This window comes from Pipistrellus kuhlii, unplaced genomic scaffold, assembly GCF_014108245.1.
Source record: "Pipistrellus kuhlii isolate mPipKuh1 unplaced genomic scaffold, mPipKuh1.p scaffold_m20_p_14, whole genome shotgun sequence".
NCBI lineage: Eukaryota > Metazoa > Chordata > Mammalia > Chiroptera > Vespertilionidae > Pipistrellus > Pipistrellus kuhlii.
Genome location: NW_023425449.1, coordinates 16271664 through 16289282, shown reverse-complemented (window position 1 = coordinate 16289282; position 17619 = coordinate 16271664). Strand labels below are relative to the sequence as shown.

General features: G+C 34.9%; 1 pseudogene; it reads left to right on the top strand.

The window, feature by feature from the left end:
- Nucleotides 1-3495: 3495 nt before the first annotated feature.
- On the top strand, nucleotides 3496-11659 carry LOC118718560 (annotated as a pseudogene).
- Nucleotides 11660-17619: the final 5960 nt, after the last annotated feature.

Below are 17619 nucleotides of genomic sequence, written 5' to 3'. Positions count from 1 at the left end.
ATTAAATCTACTAAGTCTAAATACCTGAAGTTTCTACTAACCAGATTCAGTTTTAACTGAACCAGTATTTTACTATATTAAATTAGATTTTAATAATATACTAAGAACATTGCAAAAACTTTAAATCAGTGATCAGTTATTCAAAAGTTTCATAAAATATTAAATACATTTTTTATTAAAATATTTAGGTGGAACAATGAACTAATTTTATTATAGGACAGGAAATCTATGATTAGAAAGTTTTATTAGAAAGGGTTATATAAAACACTGATTTTGTGTTTACTGTTACTTTTAGGTTGCTTTTATAAAATATGTAATACCCTTAGATATTTTATTATCTTTAAATACTTACATTTTACTACATGTAATATCTGTACCTTGTCCCTTATGTTCTACAGTTTACTCTAATATTCATCTGTGCTTATAAAGGCAAATGTAGGATCCCAACTGGACAGTGTACTTAAACATTTAATTGTTAGTGTATATTGGGGTCATTTTTAGTTTTTCTTGTAAAGAAATGGTAAAATTTTAAAAGATGCTTTGAGTATCTTTATACATGCGTCCTGATACACATGTATAAAGTGTTGCTTATTATATACCTCAAAATGGAATTGATAAATTAGAGGGATGCAAATCTCAAACAAACATATAAGGCAAATCTCAAACATATAAGGCAAACTGTCTAAGTGCTTCTATCAAATTTAGATTAATACCAGTAACACAAATGTTTCTTTAGGAGAATATTCTTCAATTTTTTTCTATATTGCCAGATGGAATTAAAGTTGCTAATCAGCTAATGTTAAATCAGGGAGAATATAATGTACTATTCAAGAGGGCCCAGTGTAATCAGAATAGTCTTTAAATGTGGAAGGAGGAGACAGTGATGTAAGGAGGACACATCCAGTCATCACTGCCTTTAAGGGTGAGAAGGGTTCATGTCTCAAGAACGTGGGTAGCCACTAGAAACTAGAAAAGGCAAGAAAGTGAATTCCCCCCTAAAATTTCCATAGGAGATTCAGCTCTTGATTTTAGCTCAGTGACACCCAATTTAGACTTTTGACCAGTAAATGGTGAAATAATTATTTTGTGTTAAGCCTCTATTTTTTCTTTGTGATTTATTTCAGCAGCCATAGGAAACTGAGGCAGATTTCAGAGCTTCAAAGTATACTGCTTCTGTGACAAACACCTGAAAACATGGAAGTGGCTTTGGAGAAAGGCAGTGGCAGACGCGGAAGAATGCTGAGCGACGGGAAAAGTTTAGATTGCCTTGAACAGACCAGTAGAAATATGTAAGCAATTCTGCTCAGAAAGACTCGCAGGAAGAGAGAAACAAGGTAGAGAATGCATTATGGGCAACATGTTTCATATTAAGATTCTCATCATCCCTTGTGTCACAGAAGCACAGTCTAGTTTAGGAGAAACATATGTCCATAAAAATTTCTAGAGAATGAAATCTAAATGTAAAGAGTGCAAAAAAATAAATATCAATTTAGGAATATCTTAGGTCATTTTAAAGTTCACTAATTAGCATAGATAAGGTACCAGTCTATGTAGTACAAGAGCTGCCCATCAATCTACTTCTTGCAGAATGTTATTTATTCTTCCAAGTCCCCTCCTTTCGCTTCTCTAGTCATTTTGCTACTATTCTTTTAACCATAATATCAACTACAACTTACATCTTTCTTTGCATACTTCAGCATAGTCACAATGGCTTTGTTAAAATTATCTGCTAATCCCAACAAGTGTTTACCTTAAGTTGGAATCACATTTCTTCTTTTCATAATATCAACAACAAAACATAATACATGAACACATTCTTTCTGTTCTTCTATTTACCTAAGAGTTCAGACTTTAAGCATGTACAAGACCACCTTTAGAGTACCTGAATGTTTCTCATCTCTCCCTCGGACTGCCATGGAGTCTTTAGGTTAATTTTAAAATATGGGTCAAAAGAGTCTTATTTTTGTTTGATAATGTATAAAGATGACGATAAAATGACAAGGAAAATGGTCAATTAAGAGCTCATCTTGATTTTAAAAATGAACAAATAAAAAAATCTTGCCGAAACCTGTTTGGCTCAGTGGATAGAGTGTGGGCCTGCGGACCGAAAGGCCCCAGGTTCGATTCTGGTCAAGGCCATGTACCCTAGTTGCGGGCACATCCCCAGTAGGGGGTGTGCAAGAGGCAACTAATCAATGTTTCTCATCTATGTTTCTAACTCTCTATCCTCTCTGTAAAAAAAAAAAAAAAAAAAAATCAATAAAATATATTTTTTAAAAATCTTAACTAAAAAGTTTCTGTACAACAAAAGAAACAATCAACCAAATAAAATGGGAATCCACTACATGGGAGTAGATATTCACTGATGATACACTTGATAAGGGGTAAAATACCAAAATATATAAAGAACTTATATAACTCAACACCAGAAAGACAAACTATCTACACAGCTGTTAAAAAAAAAAAAAAAAATAGGGGTAGGGGAGGAACTCTTACCCTTTGCAATAGGACCTGGGGATGGTTATGCTAAGCAAAGTAAACCATTCAGAGAAAGATAAATACAATATGATCTCACTTATATGTGGAATCTGATGAACAAAATAGGGCCAGAGGCATGGATACATGGACCAGACTAACAGATCTCAGAGAGGAGGTATTTAGGGGAGTCTGAAAGATTAACCAAAGAACATATGTGAATAATGCATGGATACAGACAACAATATGGTGAAGGCTGGTGGTATTGGGGAGCGTCTGTAATAACGTCAACTCTTTAAAAACCTGAAATTAGTGAATAAATTCTGTGGAAATATAGTTGTTTGGACATCTGTAACCAAAATACAAAAAATAATTTATTTTCCAAGTTTAATGAAAATTTTCATGTTATTCAGAGGCTTTGACACTTCCAGATGCCAATTTTTTCCCCTCTTACAAACATTAACAATTACTTTGTAGAGAATGATCAGAAAAAATATATATTCTTTCAAAATTCAGCAATTGAGAATCACAGAAAAGGAGATGGGTAGTAGAGATTATATTTCGACAAATATTTGGGAAAGTACCAGGCTTTTTTTTTTTTTTTTCTTTCCCCAGAACTGTGCCTGTGTTCTACACATGCTATTAAATTCCCATTTCAAATATTTAAAAATGATCTTTTGAAAACAGTTAATATCCTCTGTACATAAACATCTCTTCTCTTTGACTGAGATAACAAGATAAGCATAGCTGGAATCCTAATATGATTGTGCTTTTATGCTTTCCCTTTTGTCTACAGTTCATAAATTGCTATATTATCTGTCAGTGTTCTGATTATACTTGGGAAAGAAATAAGACGCTTTTACAGTGAAAAAGAAGCTATGCATCCTCGGGTCTTTAAACATGTGACATTTGATACAGATAATGGCATTATAATACAACAGTGTTGTCTTCTCTCTATAAAAGTGACACAGCTGAAATACGCTCAGTAGAGTGGAGACTATAAATTGCTTTCCCGGAGCAATGCGATGTATGACATCCCTTACCTCTGCTCTTTGCTCAGTCCTCTGTAATAAGCACAGCACACTTGCTGTAAGTCTTGTTTTATCTTAGGTGGGCCATTTGTGATTTACCTAGACCTATAAAGATGATATTTTAGCGCAGCAGTAGGTTACAAAATATATTTTAGCTTTGAAATTCCACTTCCAAATAAAATCTTTAGAGGCACAACATGTAAAACTCATAAGAGCTGGAGTTGGACTGGCTCCAATTTCAGATGAGATGAATTTCTCCCTCTCCCTTTCACGCCTTCCTATGTATCCCCAGAGAGCATTTAGCCCAGATTCCTATGAATCACTATTTCAAACCTGATAAATTAATGCTGCATTTAAAAAAAAAGTATTCATGGATCAAAGGACCAGACTCTGAAATGCTTAAGATCCAGAATTGCGTTACTGTCAGAATAGCAAATATTTTTGAGTGCTTATATTTGTGAACCATCATGTTGAGTGTTATAGCTGCATTATCCCCGATATCCCTATCTTCACCATCTGAAGTAAACACTATTTCTGGGTATTATTCTTAAAGCATCTTAAAAAAGGAAACTGAGGTACAATGCACTTAAGGAACCTTCTATTAATAGCTCACAAATGCTAAAGACGGATTTAGCATTTAAGGTAAATGGAACCATAAGTCTACTTATATGGTGGATATATATTATTTTATCTCTAACATTGATTTATCATTTCTAGAACTACCCCTTCCCCAAATATATCTATGTGATTCTAATGGGGGTGAAAGTGGAGACTAAAAATGAGGCATTTTAGCCCTTTGCACTCCGAACCATTCTGGACATTGGCTACCAGCTACTTGACGCTACTTTGCGAAACGTGCGTTGAGTTAACTCAATTCCCCGTAATCACTAATAAACTGCAAAACTGCAATGTCCCCTGAGAGGGGACATCTGAGTGATATGCTAGAATTCCGATGTCCCCTGAGAGGGGACAGCGGAGTGCAAAGGGTTAACTAGGGTAGCCACTCAAAATAATTATCTCTATATAAAGTGATTGGTCCAGGATGAGATATACAAGTAGGAATAATCTCTTTTTTGAAGATTATTATATATTTAGGGAGAGATGTCCCTCTTCCAACTTTTAAGAACTTATAAACCTGGATCTCCTTGGAAAGGGTGGAATTTGCAGGTGTCTCTCTCACTTTGTGGACATGTTGTATCCTAAAGCAAAGCCAAGAGGAGGAGGATGCTAGATATTCACCTGGATTTTTCAGTTGTGAAGAAAAAACTACACCCTTTAAATTTTTACCCATGGGGTAATTTGAGTTTGATTGTTTTTCCATTAAATTTATTGAGGCGACATTGGTTAATAAACTTATATATGTTTCAAGTGTACAATTCTATGTGTATTGCTTTTTATCTGTTTGGTCCCAAATGCTACAGAATGGTTCTCTTATTTTATCTTTTAGTACTCTCCTATTTTTTATATTGAATTAACCCCAAACATCCTATATGATAAAAGCCTAATATGCTAAGTGTCCTATTGTCCACTCAACGAATCAAAGCATGATATGCTAAGTTCACTCAACCACTTGCTATGATGTGCACTGATCACCAGAGGGCAGAAAGTCGACCTGTTACTATGATGTGCATTGACCACCATGGGACAGTTGCTCCTACTGGTAGATTAGCTTGCTACTGGGGTCTGGCCGATAGGGACTAAGTGAGACAGGCTGGATATGCCCTGAGCCCTTCTACAGTCCCTCCTGGCTGGCCAACATCCTGCTTCCCCTCCCAGCTCCAATCATGCACTGATGGAGTCCCTTGGCCTGGCCTGCGCCCTCTCACAATCCAGGATGAGGGACCCCCTTCCCCAGTGCATGAATTTTGTGCACTGAGCCTCTAGTATATAATAAATAAAAGTATTTTCTCAAGTATAATATAGTAGGAATACAGAAATACATTAAGACTCAACTCTATTCAAAGAAGGGGTTGAAACAGACATAGAAATAAATGGTAGTATAGAGGAAAGTAATGTAACTGAATTGTGATTAAAATACAAATTTTTCCACTAGAGGAGATTCATGGACTGAATCTTAAGGGTAGGTTGTCATGAAAATGAGGGTTAGGGAGAATTTCAGGATTAGGAAATATAATGTGGCAAAGAAAAGGGCAGAACCGTCCTCAATGAAGTAAGGCATTCTTTGAAATGATGGATATTACAAAACACAACACAATCAATGCTAATAAAAACTCGGACTACAATATTTTTATGTAACTTGACTGGATGAGGTAATGATAGGTACTATTTAACATCTTTCATTTAACTAGCTTTCATTTATTTATTAATCCAACAAATGACAGATATTATGCTATAATAAAAAATATAGCATTATTTCTTTCAAGCACTACACTTTTATTAGAAAAAAATTTGTATAATAATTTACAGAAGGCTATGGTAGCAGAAAAGAGGGAACATTTAGTTTTAGATAAGACTCTTTAAATGATTTTTGGAGTATCCTCACAAATGATCATTAATAAAATTTATGAATGTTAAATTTTTAAAAATCTTATAATTTATAATGAAATTCTGCATACATGTTTTTAACTGAAATCATTGTAGTTCTTTTGAACATACTAACGTATTGAAGTATTATATAAAATTTTTATATAATGTTTTTTTTAATTGATTTTAGAGAGGAAAGCAAAGAGGGAAACATCAATATGAGAATCATTGATTGGCTGCCTCTTGCATCCCCCATATTGGGGATCAAGCCCACAACCTGGGCATGTTCCTGTCCAGAAATCAAACCATGTCCTTCTGGTTCATAGGTTGACATTGAGCCACTGAACCACATCAGCAGAGCTATATAGTGTTTATTTACCTCATCACTTATGAATATACTAAACAAAATAACAAATCAACTAAATTAATTGAGTGCCCAAGGAGACACAAACCCTTCAGACCCTTACTTTTTGCTATACATAAAGGTTTTTTAGTTACTGATGCAAAAAAGCTTATTATAGTCTATCAATGTCAGAGCTGTAGTTTAATTATTATAAGTATTTTACTATTAATCATTTTCCCTAGTAATTTGTTTTTCCTTTAAAATAGTAATGCTTATTAATCATAATTGTAATAGAGTTTTTAAAAAAATGAAATCATATCTATCTTCATATGAAATCCATTTTTCTTATATTACCCACAATTATACTAAGAAAACTCTGAGACAAACTTGAAACTAGTTTTTTTTTTAAATTTTGTTTCAATATTAATAATGTCCTTGGGTGTATCCATCATCATAATGGATTTTGTCATAACATGATTAAGTGAAGAAGTAATTTTCACTCCTGTAAAATGGCTTTGGTTATGAAGGTATCTTTCATTTGGTTCCTTTAAGCAGAGTTTTCTTTTAAAGAGCACACTAATTTCCACAATGCTTGAAGGTGGACCAGGTTGCCATGAAGAACCATTAAAATACTAACTCTTTGCCCCACTGGTGTGGCTCAGTGGCGAAGCGTCATTCTGTGAAGCAGGAGATCACAGTTTGATTCCCTGTAGGGTCACATGCCTGGGTTGTGGGCTCAGTCCCCAGTAGGGGGCAGGCAGGAGGCAGCTGATCAATGATTCCCTTCTCATCACTGATGTTTCTATTTCTCTCTCCCTTCCTCTCTGAAATCAATAGAAAAATTTTTAAAAATATACAAAATGTTTACTATCTAGTTTCTATTGGTTATTTTAAACACCATTAGTATTTGCAAAATATTTCTATATATTGCTCCCTGAAAAGGTAAAATTTTAAGAAAATTCTCACCTAAGGATATGTTCATTTATTTTATTTTTGTATGTGTTGTTTTTGGGTTTAAAATTTTATGTCTATTTTTATATCTGAGAGAATCACAGATGTCATCTTCCCCCCACCCCCCCTCCTGTTAGAACAGTAAACTGATACATGCATTTATATCCCAATTATGGTTCTTCAGTTTGAATTTATGTGTATGTGTTGGCATAAACAGAGATTTGGATGATGATCAATTGTTTTATTCATATCCTGAGTACCCACTAAAAGCTAGGAATCATTAGTGCTGAACAAAGCGCACATGGATAGAGCTTAGAGCATAATGGGCAAAACTGCTCCTAAGGTATTACAAACAAAATCTTAACAACTACAAATGCAATTAAATCCTCTGGATGAAAAAACTGTGTGAACAAAGAGGAGCTGGGTGATCAAAGAGGAGGGAATGCTTTTAAATGACCTGTTCAGCCATGACTTCCATACAGCACTACTTCTACAGAGGCTTGGAAGGCCAGAAGAATGACAAAAACTAGAAGAAAGGGACTGTAAGATAGTAAGCAAATAGCACAAGAAAGGCCTTGGTTTGGAAAAAAAATGTGTATGCAAAGAAACCTGAACTAAAAAGTCATGTATTAGATTATCTTATTTTTAAAAATTAGTATAACTGGATAGTTCATTATTATTATGTATATTTTGCAGACAATTGTTTGTAAAACAGATATTGACTCACTTAATTCCATACAATTGATACAAAGCAATATGAGGTGTAGATCCATTACAACCCAGATTAGGGGAAAAGTCCAGATAGTTATTAATAAATTCAAAGTCAAGGTTATATATATATATTTTTTTTTTCTTATATAGGCAATAAAAGTACTCTTCCTATGAACGTCATTTAATCACTAAATCATTGAGTTAATAGGGTATTGTTTCAATTGTAGAAATTCTTTATACAAGTTCATATATCTCCATATGACTTTGATATCTTTTCACATCCCCCAAAATGAAGTCCAACTTTAATAATTACTTCAAACACAGAGGATATTCTAGTGGAGAGGAAAACAACACTTAAAAATGCTGAGAGTTCACTCAAAAGCATACGTCATTCTTATGCTGTCTGCATTTATTATCTTGCCTGGAATATTATTTATTAAATTACAATATTTAAAATGACATTAAAAATAATTTCTACTTTCTTTTCTCAGAAGAATTTAGATTTTTTTAAAGAAAACTTTATGGGTCACAATCATATTGAACTATATAATAAATCTGTGAACAAACTTAAGATAGAGAATTTGTTACAATACTTATTGTAACTCCCAACGGCCAGACTGACGCTCTGGTTGTCAGGTCTTTGCTCATTGGGAAGGCTTCCCCAGAGTCCTTATAATGAAGTACCCACAGTGCCTCTCAGGACCCATCATCCTTTCAGACCTTGTTTTCTACTCTGTTTTATGCTCACTGAACTCTGGGTAGAGTGGTCTCCTGGCTGTGTTTGGATTCTAGCTGAACTCCCACCTTAGACCTTCACCCTGTTACCTCAGTCTGCAGGGCTCATCTCCCAAATATCCACATGGCTAACTCTTTCAACCTCCATGTTAATCCTCAAATGACTGTCACAGAGGCAGCCTCCATTGCAAAGTGTCTGCTCCCTTGCCACACACAATTTTCTTATTGTGCCCAATTTTCTTATTTTCCATAATACTTTCCAATATATATATATTTGTTTATTGTCTCTACTATACTCTATGAGAACTGGAATTTTGTGTACTTTGATCCCTAATGTCTAGAAAAATTCCATGATCCTAAAAGGTAACCAGTGACATATGTGTTACACCAAGAATTAATTCGGGACTGAATTTAATGTTTCATTGGGAAATTTTAAGTAATTTAGCATTAATTGATGAAAACAAACATTTTATTCACATAAAAATGACAGCTGATAGAAAATTCTATAGGTTTTCTTAATGGAATACTACTACTGCTGATTTCTTTTGAAGTATAGATATAAATTGATTCAGCTAGATTTAATTCAAATGATTTTTTTTCATAACCATACTATTCAAATTTATTTTATAAAATTACAATTTAAAAACATCAGAGGACCAAATTTGTTAATGAAAATGAGTTGGAGCCTAGCTATTGATGTAATAGACTAGCCTTTAAGCAATGCGATGAGAAAAGAGCTAACACTTTCGTGACCCCCCCTCCCCCCCTTTCCAGGCTCTTGACTAGCTGGCCAGGCCTAGAGAGTTTTCCCTTGGAAAAAGGAGAAATAGAGGATGCCTTACAACCAGAGTCAGAGTAAAGAATCCTTTCCCACCACACTGGAATTCCATGTGAAACTGAAGAGAGACATCCCTCTTTTACCAAAAACATTCCCATCACTGCTGAGAAAGAATTAGACTACACCCATACAATTCCCAGCTAGAATAAATCTTTAGCTTGCATTTTGCAACATTGTTTTTAAGTCCAAAATAACACCTGCATAAAAAATATATGATCTGATTAGGTAAAATGTAGATTCCTCGGAGCCACAACATCAGAATTCTAATTAATAGGTGTTGAAATTTAACTTGAATGCCAAGGTAATATTGAATCATATAAAGAATTAGAGGATTAAAGGTAGTTTGACTCTGCAGATAGTGTCCCCAAAACATGTATACACATATTTTAAATAATTATGAATGCAGTGTTTACTAAAAATATATTTCATTTTGGTAAAGTGTATATACATGTTTTTGGGGAAACACTGTATTTTCAAAGACTGGGTATGCGGTATATCTTCCAAAGAAACAGTAACCTCCAGAGGCACAGTTCATCAAGTGCAAATTGGCTTTAACCTTGAATCAGTTGTTTACTTTTGTCTCTATTCTCTTGAGGAAATAAGTGAGATCTTGTCTACAAAACTGAGTTTAGAACAGAAAGGACAAAAACCTGATACCTGCATGAAATTCTCTGGAGACAACTGTGAAATAGTAATATTCTCATGTGTGTGGTTTCTTTTTTTTTTTTTTTTTTTTTTTTTTTTTTTTTTTTTGTTTTAACATTAGAGACAAAATTGTATATCTCTCAGATACTTCAATAGAGAGTGAAAGGCTTTCATTTATTTATGGACAGTCTTTATCCCAGGAAACTGAATGACTTCATTGTTTGTGTTGATTGGCAAGAATGAATATAATGATACAACAAGCTGTTTTGAAAGGGACCCAAGAAGCTTCAGTCTTTGACAGAATATAGGACACCAGGAACTCGGGGAATGTAGCACAAGTGAGTTTGTTTATACTAGAGTATTAATACTGGAGTAATGGGATGCTTGATTCATTCATTTAATAAAATTTTAGTATATAATTTAATCAAGGTTAAATGTTATGTAGAAATGTAGAGGAATAATGAAGAGTGAAGTGATGGTATATTTTGTTTTTTAAGAGCGAGAGTGTGTGTGGGGTAGAAACATTGAGTTGAAAGAGACACATTGATTGGTTACCTCCCATAATCAACCTTACTGGGATCCCCAGGGATGAGTCTTTGACTGGGAATCAAACCCATGACCCTTCTGTTCATGGGCCGATAATTTAGTAACAACTAAGCAACACTGGCCAGGGTTGAAGTAGTATATTATTTTTGTAGTTATTTTAATTGAAATACTGCTACATTTTTATTAAATACATAAAAACTTAAGGGATACAGTGAAAGCAGTACTAAGAGGATAGTTTATATTGGTAATGCTTACATTAAAAAAGAAGAAAGTTCTCAATAAATAACCTAAACTTATTATGCCTCAAGGAACTAGAAAAGGAACAAACTAAACCAAAGTCAGCAGAACAAAGAAAACAATAAAAGTTAGCAAAAAGATAAGTAAAATAGAGAATAGAAAAACGATTGATAAAATCAACAAATTCAAGTGGCAGAGCATGGTGTGGTGGCCCAGAGCCAGACTAAGGTTTACAAGAACCTGCTGTGTATGAAGCTCATGCAAAGGGAACTGAACTCAGAAACTAAGACACAACTAGAACAGGAAGAAAAAGAAATTATTAGTGAAGAGCACTGGAACTGGGATCTGCCAGCGCTTAAAGAATAAGTTTCATAGAAGAGCAGAGTTCTTGTTATGTAAAGATATTCTCAATAGGAGAATATCATTCAGAGAATTGACTCTGCAGTTGAGACATTAATGTGTCTGATGAGTGCTAAGAACAAAGTGGAGGAAGTTGAAGATGAAACTGTGTCAGGAGAAGATATGACTATAAGGTATGAGAACTTGGTGGGGACCAGTGGAATAAAATCTGCTGAGAAAGCAGACTGTGCCCATTAGGAAGATGAAAATGGAGACATAGAACCAATTAAAACAAAGATGATGTTCTCAAAGCCCCAAGATTAAAATATATGCACAACCCACCCACACAGACAACAAAGTGCTGATGGCCAGAGGGAAGGAGGTGAGGGTGGAGGTGGGGCAAAGGAGGTAAAACGAGGACAACTGTAATAGTGTCAACAATAAAGATAAAACAATAAATGCCTTAACCAATGGACACAGACATGAGGGGGGTGAGGGCATAATGGGGGGGCATTGGGGGGGATAAGAACACATATGTAATATCTTAATCAGTAAAGAAAAAATGATAAAAAAATAAATGGCTTAAGATGTGGCCTGGGGATGCCTTGTGAGAGTTAACATATTTTAAAACTCATTCTGATGATTTCTCTATTATTATTAATCTTGTTAATGTCTATTTGTAAAGAAATGTATAATTTTAGAAACATGCTGTTTCTGAAGAGCTGTATGATGGATGCTGTACATCCTTTGCTTAATGGTATTCATGAAGAATGGATTTTAGCCCTCAATCTTTAAATGTACATGAGTTCATGGTTGCTTCCTAAAGATTTTTTGATCTCAGATTTTTTTAAAGATTATGTCTCTCTAGTCACTAACCTTGAATTGACTCATTAATTAATAGTAGTGTTTAAATCTTCCTTGTTTACTTTTTCATTTAAATTATTAATTATGCAAGCCAATTTATATATACATTTATACCACTTTACAAGCCACTAGTATGGTACATAAAATTTTTTCAGAATAAATAATTTCCTTTTATCTAAACTATCCTATTAATTGACAATCAATTGCAATCAGGATTGGATGTTTACAGTACTAGTAATGGCATAAACTGACAGTCCTGGTTGATATTCTGTATAACTTTAAGTCAAACTTAGATGTCTTCTACATTGATTCAATTTAACCCAAATATGACGTTACTGTGACATTCAACCTCTTTATTCCACTCATTTTAATATTTTTTCTCAAATTGCAATATTCGCATACTCCTTTATAAAAATATGCACGTTAACAAAGAACTGAAGAGAATTAAGGAAGGTTACAAAGACAACTGAAAGTCCATTTGCGGAAAAGAAAGAAAAGAGTTGAAAAAAGAATGAAAATAGTTTCTATGTTCTCTAGGTAAAGGCGAGAACGGAGATGGTCAGATCTGGGTTTTTCTCTGCACTGCGGCTATTGCTTTCATAGCAATGTGCAGAATATTTGGCCCTAAAATATTCCATTTGCGTGGATGACTCTGACAGCACTAAACACACAAGTGGCTTTTTAACCTACAGTGAGTGTTCAAATAAAAAACAGATAGCCACTTCTTGGAAACTAAGCACATTCCTCCGGAGATGGAGTAGTGTGTTACAAACATTTTAACATTGCACTGGAGCAGATAATTAGGATAATTATAACTCTTCAAAAACACAGGCACTAGGTCTAAGCCAACTTCCTTTAGTTCAGATTGTAAAAATTACGAAATCCTAAGGGAAGCTTTGGCAGAGTAATTATTTCATAAGATGCAATAATATTGACAATAGTGACATGTGAGCTTGAGTCGACTTGTCTACTTCAATATTATGTTCAAATATCAATTATATAATTAAGGAAGTAACATCAGGTGGCTTCCACTTCACATGAAAACTGATAAAACAAAGCTGTCACACGTGTTTATAGACACAAAAATACATAAGTGCACAAGCCTACGCACATATACCAAACAAGCAGCAATACTGAGTGGTTTAATGTGATGTGATTTTCAGAAATATTTCTGCCCCTCATTATCGATGTCCAGCCACACTGGGCTTTCAAATGAACCTAGTACCAGCTACCATCTGAAAGCACTGGCATGTAAGATGCCAAGCACGGACTGCCCAGCTGCCAAAAAAAGCCCATAAAATTGTAAGAAAATAGAACTGTGTGGCACTGAACCACTAGGCTTTGGAGTGATTTGTCATAGAGCAATAGAAAATAGAAGGGCCCCTCATGGCAAAATTGCTTGAACATGCTGTACGTTTGCTTTGTACTCACCTACAAGATGACTCCATAGGGACAGATGAGAGCTGGCTGGGTGTCTCAATCTCTCTTTCTACGTTCTATCTTCACCTGGACTATTTGGGCCTCCTTACCATATGGTGGCTTCAGGGCAGTTAGACTCTATACGTGGTGACTCAGGGATTCTGAGGACACAAAATTTAAACACAGAATTACTTTTACAGCCAATTTGTTCATTAAGATAGAGTAGTTGAACCAGTTCAGGTTCACGATAGGGTGTGACTAAGCAAGGGAAATGTAAGCGGGCATAATTTATTTGATGGTATTCTGAATCTAGCCACCACAGAATAAAAACACAAAACAAAACATAAAACAACACAAAATAGTAGACATTAAGGTTAAGACCATTACCAAATAATAATTTGCTTATTAAGCCACTATTTTTTTTTACATAGCTATCCAATAGTCATTATTGTTTGAAGGTAATACAGTTCACTAAAAGGCACAGATAGTATTTATGGGTAAGATAACCAGAGGACTCGATTCAGTTTGATTTAAAATGTTTATGTATTCTAAGCAGACAACGTGTACTGATTGATATAACTGCAGAATTCCTTGAGTACAGTGTATTTATTCGAGCTACTATAGATCTTTATACTTGCTCATTGGGTTGTCATAGAAGCACAATTTTGAGAACATAATATGCCTATTACCAATTTAAGTGATATTAGCATAAATCTCTGCATAGTATCATAACTATGCCTTTATGGCAATACCTAGATTGGGATATAATCACTAACCTCCTGAGTAAATACACCGGATTTATTATATAGTTATCTTTTCAGACCCTTGAAAGAAACTTGTAAATAACATATAACAGCATTTCCATTTTCATCACCACCTATATATATATATACATATATAAAAGCCTAAGTGGCCGACTAAATGACCCAACATCTGGTTGCTATGACATGTACTGACCACCAGGAGGTAGGCACTCTACATAGGAGCTGCCCCTTGGTGGTCAGTAGCTCCCACAGTGGGAGTACAACTCAGCTGACTGACCTGTTCCGGCAGTTCACCAGCCGGACTCACAGCTGGCAAGCACTGCTGCAATGGTGTGAGCCTCCCCTGGTCACAACTGACTGGGTGCAAGCCTGTGGCAGGTGCAGCGGGGCCCAGATAATCAGGAGCAGCAGGTAACATTGGACTGCCAGTTTCAGCCCGATCCCTGCAGGTCACATCAAGGGAATTCACCCATGCATGAATTCATGCACTGGGCCTCTAGTTAACAATAAACCAAAACACAATCTATTTGTTTCCTATTGCTGCTATAAAAAATTACTACATACTTAGGGACTTAACATATTTATTCTCATATACTTCTGGGGGTCCGAATTCTGAAATTAGTCTTATAGGGTTACAATCAAAGTGGTGACTATACTAATTATTTATGAACTTCCCAGGAAAAGGTAATTTTTTTTTACACTTCCAGATTCTAGAGGATGCTGGCTTTCCTTGGTTTGTGACCATATTACTCCAAACTTTCCTACCATTCTCACATAACTCTGAGATTCTGCCTTCTCTTATTAAGGACCCCTGTGATTACCCCAGACCCATGCAGATAATACTGAGTAATTTACCCATCTCATAATACTTGATGGCATTGTAGAATCCTTATTACTATGTAAAGAAACATATTCACAGATTAAAGAGATTAGATATGAGGACATCTTTGGGCAACCATTTTTCAGCCTAACATGTACTATTTCAAAAACTATTAATTTTATTAATATTATTCAAAATTACAAAACCCATGGTGTCTCAATCAGATATGCTACCAGTCACTAAGTCAATTACATGTAAGAAATTAATATCTCCAAGGGGAAAATACCCTGAGGTATATTAGCCATTTCCTTAATCATTATTTATTCTCATTAAGCGAGATATTATCAGAGTCAGTTATTGATAACCCTTGTATTTTTGAGTACTTCTTCATTTCCCTCAAATCTCTTTTGATTGCTTGTTAATGTTTGACGTTTTTCAAATGAAACAAAATCCTCTTATTACTCAAATAGAGCTAAACAGTCTGTGCATATTTTCTTGATAATCTATATATGTAAAAAGCTAATATGCAAAGTGTCCCCTTGGGAGTTCAACCAAGAGACCAGGAATTCGATCACTCACTATGATGTGCACTGACCCCCAGGGGGTGGCATGGAATGAAGGAAGGGCCCAACTGGCAGGCAGGGAAGGAAGGCCCTGGCTGGCAGCCAAAAGGCCTCAATTGACCCTGATCAGAGCCGACCTAGGGACCCTACCCATGCACAGATTTTGTGCACCGGGCCTCTAGTATATAAATAATAAATGAAAAACCGTATGTAAATAAGAAAATTTCTACACATTTTGTTTAAAGGGAAGAACAAAAGAATTTTAAGTAATAGAAACAGAGGAAAAACTCAGTATGTTTCCTTACAAGTAAGAAGCCAGGAAACATAAGACAAACTACAGACTTCTCAAAAATGTTCCTCAGTGTATTTCATGGATAAGTCTGTTATCATTCTGTTGAGTAAGGATAAATGAAGGACTGGACTCACAGCAGATTCTGACCCTACAGCAGCAAACCCCAGGGTGACTATTCTTCATGCTTACAGGATTTTTAATTCTGGTTGCTTTTTATTAACTATCCTGACTTTATTTCACATTATTTATCCAAAAAAACCTAAAACATTAATTTGAAAAGACACATGCACCTCTATGTTAATTACAGCATTATTTACACTAGTCAAGATATGGATGCAACCTAAATTTTCATGGATAGGCAAGTGAAAAAAGAAATGATAGTATTTATAAACAATGAAATATCAGTCACAAAAAAGAATAAAAATCTTGCCATTTGCAATAACATGGATAGACCTAGCAGATATTATGCTAAGTGAATTAAGTCAGACAGAGAAAAGACAAACCCCACATGAATTCACTTATATGTGAAATCTAAAAAACAAACCAAACAAAAAGAAACATATGTGTAGATACAGAGAACATTTTGATGGTCGCCAGATGGGAAGGGGTTGGTTGATTGATGAAAAGGGGGAAGGATTAATATATACAAGCTGGCAGTTATATATTTAAAAAGTCATGATATGTAAACAACAGCATAGGGAATGTAATCAATAATATTTTAATAATTATGTATGGTGTCAGCTGGGTACCAGATTTATCTGAGTGATCACTTTGCAAGTTATAGAAATGTATAACCACTATGTTGTATACTTAAGACTAATATTGTATGCCAACTGTAATTAAAAAATAAAGTTATATTAAAAAAAAAATGGCTGCGGTAGGCCCCAGATACTTTAACTGTGGAGGTCCCATCCTACCTCATAACCAATATATTAGAGGCTATCCACATCCCACATTAAATATAAATAAGTAACTATGTGCTAGAAAACTGACTTGTGGTTGATGAGTTGACATAATTACATTTTTCTAGACATTCAATTGAACATTTACTCATTAAAAAAAAATAAAAAAATTCCTTCCTCTATCCCTAGCATAGGCCAGGCATTATGCTAGGGATAGAGGAAGGAAACGGTGAGAACAACAACAATCTGACCCAATCAAAATTAAATTTTAATGGCAGAGCAGATCCATAAACATATTTAAAATGCAATATCACAAGTGCTCGATGAGTGGTACGTATCGCATTCTCCAGAAGCACAGTAAGCCTAGGAAATTATTTCCTTGGGGATTTCTCGGCAGAGGATCTTCCCGAGTGAATTCTTGAAATATGTGGTGCATCTGTGAATACTACCTTTTGATTTGAGTAAAGGAAGAGATCTATGTGGAAATGTTTTTGGAAAGCTGCACTTTATCAAACTTTTGGCAAATCTTCCCTGTTGCCATATCAACTAATGTATTAGTTTCTAATTATTCCCATAACAAATTACCACAAATTAGTGACTAACAACACGTGTTATCTTATAGTTCAGTTAGTGAGAAGTCCAATATGGCTCTCACCAGGC